This window comes from Corvus kubaryi, unplaced genomic scaffold (genome assembly GCF_017639235.1).
Source record: "Corvus kubaryi isolate FWS band 111438036 unplaced genomic scaffold, C.kubaryi_AGA036_p1.0 37308, whole genome shotgun sequence".
Classification (NCBI taxonomy): Eukaryota; Metazoa; Chordata; class Aves; order Passeriformes; family Corvidae; genus Corvus; species Corvus kubaryi.
The window spans coordinates 3,260,980-3,268,281 of record NW_024581096.1 but is presented as its reverse complement, the minus strand read 5'-3'; positions in this window follow the sequence as shown (position 1 = coordinate 3,268,281).

The window sequence follows — 7,302 nt, the reverse complement described above, 5'->3', positions numbered from 1 at the left end:
TGGGTTTCAGATACTCAGATATTATTATTATTATTAATTATTAATTATTATTATTATCTCAGTTTGAGACAAATAGGAGGAAACGGCTGAAATGAACGTATCCTCTAATAGAAGGCAGGTTTCAGCAGCCCCTCCCTCACCAGGTTAGGAAAGAAATTTCTTGGAGGAAGGTGAAAAAAAGCTGTTTATTTAACAAGCAGGCTGCACGCAGGCACTAGAGAATGAATAATGTTGAATAATGTTAAATAAATAAAACCTCTTTATGTGTGTGGCTCTGCTCTCTCCAGAGGTGGGGTGTGGCGTGGGCCCCTCTGGGCCACAGTGTGGGGCCTCCTGGTGATGGTGTTCTGGACCAGAGCAAAGCTGAACAGGAGAAGAAGAAGAAACCACAGCCCCAGGAAAAATTCTTCCCTCAGCTAAATGAACGACAAGCTAGCTAAAAAGCAAAGGAATGCAACTGTCTTCCCTGCTGCGGAGCCAAGAGCTGAGGGGAGAGCAAGAGAGTTATCTGCATTTTTGAACACAGCCGCCGAAGGAATTCCACCACCTTTCCTGACCCCCTTCTTGGATCTGCCTTAAAGGCACAGAAAGGTACAGGATTCATGTCTGGTCAATAAGCAGGCAAAAGGGGTACAGCATCATAAAGTCACCCCAAGACTCTGTAGTACTGTGACAGTACAATAAGGCATGATGGATTGTTCCGCACACTGTGAGAAAAAACAAACCGAAAGAGATGTTGCATAAAATGATATTAAGCCTGTGGAAATGGTGGAACTAACTTCACTTTGTTACTGAGGACTAATTAACATAGCCTCACAGTAATCAGCATGCAGTTTATGATACCAGAAAAATTTGTGCATGTGAGAAACATGAGAGCTCTGTCTGAAAGGGTAAACTGACTGGTAGCTGAGAAGTGGTTTCAATGTCTGTTTGCAACCTGAACACTGTTCATGCAAGAGAAGCCTTTAACCTCCATAACGGCCCACCATCAGCTGGTACAAGTTCCTTTTCTTTTTATGCTGAGATATAAAAGGATCTGCCAGGATCACCTCATGCTGTGCCTTGACACCTATTGGGGATTAGAGTAGTTTGACTACCTACAGATCTAAAATGAGTCATAGACAGAAGCTACTCGTATCACATGAATAAGGCTGAGCTTGAGAAGACTTCAAGGCCAGTTGCTGGCATAGCTTTTTAGTTGCCAACAGCCTGCATATACCTTACATTACTTTTCTCATTTTATTTTTTTCACCCTCTCCTGTTTGGAATTTAAACTGCCCATTATCGCTATTGTGCCAGAAAAAAGAACAACTCTTTTTCTGCCACTGTCAGCTGGAGAGGAAATAATGTGGATTTGGTGGTGAGAGTTGCAAAGACCCTTTCTCAAGAAGCTGATTAAGGCCTGAGTATCAGCCCTGTTTGTCACCTTGGGTCTCTGTCTCACCACTTCTCCCTCATCCTCTCTGCTTTTTGTGACCCCATACTGCTTTGTGGATCAGATGAGTAAGCAGTGAAGTTAAAATATGTGGACCCAGAATGGGTGAATTTAAGTGCCACACGTGCTGAAATTGTCACACTCACTTATCCCTCTTTCACTTTGCTGTGGTGTTGTTAGATTGATGAGCACTAAGTTAGAATCAACTGAAAAACAGTGACATTTTGTAAAAATCAGGGAGAGCATGTAATGTGATCACTTTCACCTCAGAAGCATAATCTTGGTGGATCTTTCCTGTAATCACGAGGAGCAGTCTGAGTAAAGTTGGCAGAAAATCAATTCTGAAGTAAGAAGAAAGAAGACCAAAAGACAGACTCATTGTGTGAGTACCAAAAAGTAAATAACTGTGGAAACAGATGTGAAGTAACCGGGGCAATGACAGTGAAAATGCAACGCAAGATGGATCACAAAAGAGAGTATTAGTTTCTATTCTCTTTCTAACACCTTACTCACTGCAGTAGAATTAACAGAAGAAGTTAGGAAAACATTTTTTCTTCATTTTCATTGCTTCACATATTTGTTTTTCAGCTGTAGGTTGTGCTTCTTCATATCCTTCTTTCATTCACTCATTTCTTGTTGTCTGTCTCATTCTATTTTCTTTGGGTCATGTTTTGACAGGCACTAAACACAAGCAACTTGTGTCAGTCTCATTGCATTTTTCTAGTACTCAGCAAGGAGCTGATCTGAAGTTCATTGACATTACCATCAAGTGAGGCAAGGGACTGGATCCTACACAGTGCTCAGCAGCTTTCAGAGACTATGATCCACTGTTTTAATAAAATGCTGGGTTAGCAGCTGTGCACAGGAGGCCTGCCCATTTCCATGTCTTATTTAAACACTATCAAAAATATTTTTCTATAGCTCTCTATACATCTTTCACACATAGATTATTATGTCTACCAATCAATGGTCCAGCAAATCCTGCAGCACTAAGAATCTCCTAAAGCATTAATGAGTGAAGCTTCCATAAAATCTTAACTTCCATAAAAGTCTTAACATTAGCTTCCATAAAAGTTAATACACAGTCTATATAAGAATTGCTACTGGCATTTGGGAGAATGCTGTAGGATATAAAATCCTGTGGAAAACAAGTAAGGAATTTACATGTAATGAATATAGGCTGTCTTATGGGCTTTGACTGGGATGGGATATAGACATCCCTTTTAGCATGTGTATGTGTAAAAGGGAAATCAAGCTTGGCATTAATTCTGTATTTGCCAAGGTGACATAGATTATGGACCAAGCCTCCTCATGGGCATTCATCTTTTAACACTGTTGAAAAAAGTGTGTTAGAGCCTGTCTCGCAGAACAGGCTATCATGAAGGTGAACCTGTGGCCATGATTCATGAGATGGCCTCACTGTTGGTAATTCTGGAGATCAGATATGACATCTCTTAGGTATTTGGGATCACAATGCCAAAGTATTTGCTATTTGAGGATGACAGCAGCAACTATGGCAATAGATTTGTAACTTATCTTCGTATGAATGTAAAAGAATTTTCTGAGAGCCAAAAAAGACTTAAAAAATTGTAGACGTGTTGCAAATTTGATTCTTGGCAATGTTTTTGCAACAGTTTTCCCTCAAAAGGATGAGGAATCATGAAAGACAATATGAAATACCTGCAACCAGTTTTACTTAAATATAGTACACAGCCTCAACTGAGTATTTAAGATCAACTGTTGCTATGAGGGTGGTTAGTAAGTCCAGTCCCAGTTTCTTTTAACAGATATGCCATAAGTGAAACTGGTGGTTTTAGTTATCCCACTCCCCAGCTCTCAGCAATTCATCTAAGTAATGTTTTCTTCAGCCTTAATACTGAGAAGATCTATGCCAGCTGACAGGTTAATCACTCTGTGGCAATGGAGGAAAGTCAAATAAGGAAAAAAATCAACATAGGTCTGAAGAAGGCCATCCACTATGAGACAGAGGATTAGGAGGAAAGATCATGCATGGATGAAATAATAAGTTTATGGCATGACAGGCTGTGTTCAGAGCTGTGTATAATAGCTTTTCTAGTGGCTCTAACACTGTGCTTAAAGACCTCCTCCTGATGTCTCAGTCCATTCATAACATTCACAGCTCTTGATGGGATCTCTAGCCCAGAAGTGAAATCTGGTCAGGCCAGATAAGGTCACCCAAGGTCAGCACTGCAGCTGGGCAAGCCATCCCACAGGCAGGGCTCAGCTGGAAGAAAAATGAAAATATCAGGTTCCACACATGGCAAGAGGGAGGGGCAGTGGGAGGATTTGGTGGGAGACCTTGCTGGTCCTCTTTACAGACCAGTTTTAGCAGTGTCTCTTACTCTTCCATTTTCTATCCATAACCATTTAAATGTCTGAATGTCTTCGGCTTATTCATTTCTCAGAAGGGTCTAGATGATCTGATAAAGCAATTCTTGTCCCAGTTTTTGCCACATCTCACCTAATTTTCTTTCATAAAATGAAAATGAATTCTTAACTGGAAAAAGTTTCAGAGGGTATTGCCAGTTGGAATGCAAGTTTTGGAAAAATGGGAAAAAGTCTGGAGTTTATTAGTTTAGTGGGGGTTGTTGGAAGTATATTTGGAGAAAATCTGATGAGACAATTTTGCAAAATACCTCTCATCTTAAACTTCACCGTGATTTGTAAACACTAGAGCAATCTTTGTGCACTACTTCCATTTCAAACACGCTATCACATGCACCAAGGAACTTGAAGGGACTAAATATTTCTGTAACATCACATGAGTTGTGTGAAAATTGTGTATCTGATTTTCTCAGGGAAAAATGATAGAAGGAACCCTGAATAATTTTTATAAGAGTATTGAAAATATATGAGATTCTTGTATAGTTTTCAATAAGGATTCCAGCATCAAAGGCACAAAATTCTGTCTCATGCATATATGCAAATAGTCACTTTAACAATCGAATATTCATTTTTTTAAACAAAAATCAAACTATTTTACAAATTAAAAGAATATATTCAAAATATAGTAATGTGTAAAATTTTAGTGAGGTCTACATATAAATATAATTAAACAACAACCTTCATATCTGATAACCCTTTGCATAGTCCATTCAAGAAACTCAACATATATGAGCATGGGTTTAACAAGTCCATTTTATTAGCTGTGCTAAATTGCCATTTTAACTAGTTAAGGATCAGACAGACCATGGACAAATGTTGTTCTCTATTGTCTTGTGTGATACTGTCTGTGTTTAGGGCTACATAAGACTCTATCTATGATCAAAAATCCTGTGCACTTGGCTAATTTGGTAATGTGATTGGTTTGTAAACAGGAATGCCTTCACAGTGTTTCATTATCAACTGACAATTACAGTGGGAGGAGAATTCAATTTTTATTGTGCTCAAGGTCAGCTACAAAGTCCACAGAAAACATTCATGACAGCATCAGTGTGATGTTTTATTATTTATTAGGCTTGACCAGTTGCAGTACTGCTGATATTCCAGTGGAATTTAAAGCCTGAGCTATGTTGTAAGTCCAAAGTGACTGAAAGGCTTAGGATGTCTCTAATGGTGAAATCTACGTTAAAAGAATAATTCAATCCTTAAATTAATAAGCCCTCAGTTATATTTAATGTGAAACTTCTAGGTACCAAAAATGATGGTAACATAAATTTGCTTTACAGGGGGGCGCTGGAATCTTCTCTCAGTATTATAGCAAAGATGTGAAGGCTCGTAAGTGAAATGTTAATCAGTTAACTGAAAACATGCCATCCAGAGATGCATTAGAATTTAAAATCAGTTGAGACAACTGCATTAGTAAAGATTAACTTTGCTATGGAATTGAACTGTTGTCAATCAAGTTGACCTGCAACTATAATTGACATGTAGGGCACCCCTTCCATCACAGGACTTTTGTCTCACTTTATTCAGCATCTATATTAAGGTGATGCTTCAGTACAATCCTTTCACCTCCCTTTTTAAAGTAATGTTCTACTTTATGTGCTAAAGAGACATTGATTACATGTTCATTAACCAACTGGAGAAAAGGAAATGCAAATGGAAAAAGAAGAAAACATACTATACTCACAACTCTGCTAAGTACAGATAAACGCAGGTTTAATAGCTTCCTGACCTAATATATGGATAGATATTCCACAGCTTTTATTCTGTCCTTGCTGTTTATGCTGTATTTCTGCAGGTTTGGTTACTTCCGAGAATGGATATTTCATTTCATTTTAATCCATCCCAGATGAATAAGAATTATAAATAACAGACACAATGTCACAAAAACACTAAAAGCAAGCAGGCTGTGAGAGCACACTCAGCAGAGCCACTGCATTCACCTCACTCAGCCACCACATAAATATCTTACAGTACAGTGGAAGCAGGGGAGCAGCCAGCAGGTCCCCACCACACCTGTGCATTGTAAGATGGCCCATGGGATTTGTGTAAGCATGGTTAATGGTTTTGTGCCTTTAACAAACAAAAAATTAAAATCAGCAGACAGGAAAGCTGTGCTGCAGCCATCCTCTCTGGCAGTCTCAGCCTATTTTAAATGCAGACTTCATTTCCCCAGCTCCTTCTACCAGCTACAGAAATACTCTAAAGACTCAGGATAAACTTCTGGATTTTCCTTTCTTGTCTAGTCTTGCTATTTGCGAGCATAAGCCCCTGTTAAATATTAGATAAGGAGGGAGGAGAATAGTAGGAAGGAAAAGCCTAGCTCTCATCTACCATTGCCCCCACTCCCACACCCCAGCAGAGAGGCATCAAAGTGCAGGTGCTGGGCAGAGGGTATGTTGTTCTCTTGTGAAGGAGCAGTAAAGGTAAGTTCAACATTTCTGGGGAATAGAGGGGATCAGACAAGGGGAAGGATTACTCATCCTTCTCTGGCCAGTCCTGAACCCCGCTCTGGCTGTTCCCAGCCTCCCCTGAGCCCCTGCAGCCCTTCAGGTAACCTGTGATTCCTTAACACTCTTCTCTGGCTGTCCTGCAGAGCCTGCTCAGAGCCTGCATCTTCCCTTCAGCCCTGGAGTTGCCTCTGACAACCTGTGGTGTGTGGAGGCTTGAAGCAATATGAGAGAGAATGAAGTAGACAGAAAAACAACTAAAGGGCAGACAAAACACCTGTTTTCATGATAACTGAGAAAACAGATTTAAAGGGATTCATCTGGGTTTAGTGAGCAATGCTTTAAAGCCTTGTTGTCACACCAGGAAAGAAATGTTGAAAGTGAGCATGTACTTGGTAATTTCCTGATATAACACTGTGTTGAGAGAACATGTACCAAAGTATATTGTCTGACTTGCAGTGTATGGACAATTATTATTTTTCTCTTTAAGTGAGAAGGAAGGAAAGATCAGATGTGTAGTTAGCTGCAGAAGCTGGAAGTAGTAGAGGTATTGTGAATGTCCGATAAAGTTGTATGCATTAAAAAAATGAGCAGATGGGCAAACATCCTTTATTAGCTTGATTTTATCAGATATCTACTCCAAATGCTTTTTTTTATCTCAAACCAAAATATTTTGTAAGAGGTATGTATCAACAAACCTCACTGGCAGGAAAGCTCTTCCTGTTTCTCAATATTTTCTGTCCTGTGAGATGTGTTACATCAAAATCACAATACACTTACAGGAGCGGGCTATAAACTCGGGTTGAACAGAGTACAAAGTTACTACAGATATTCTATCTGTCTTGAATTATGCTATAGATTGCCAGCATGATTATTTGCAAGAAAGAGCCTTATCAATGTGGGAAACCAAGCCCTTCAATTAAATATAAGGATACCACAGAATAAATTTTGGGATTAGAAAAAAACAATGGAGAAAAAATAAGATGAAGTCAATAAAGGGTGCTTCCAAAG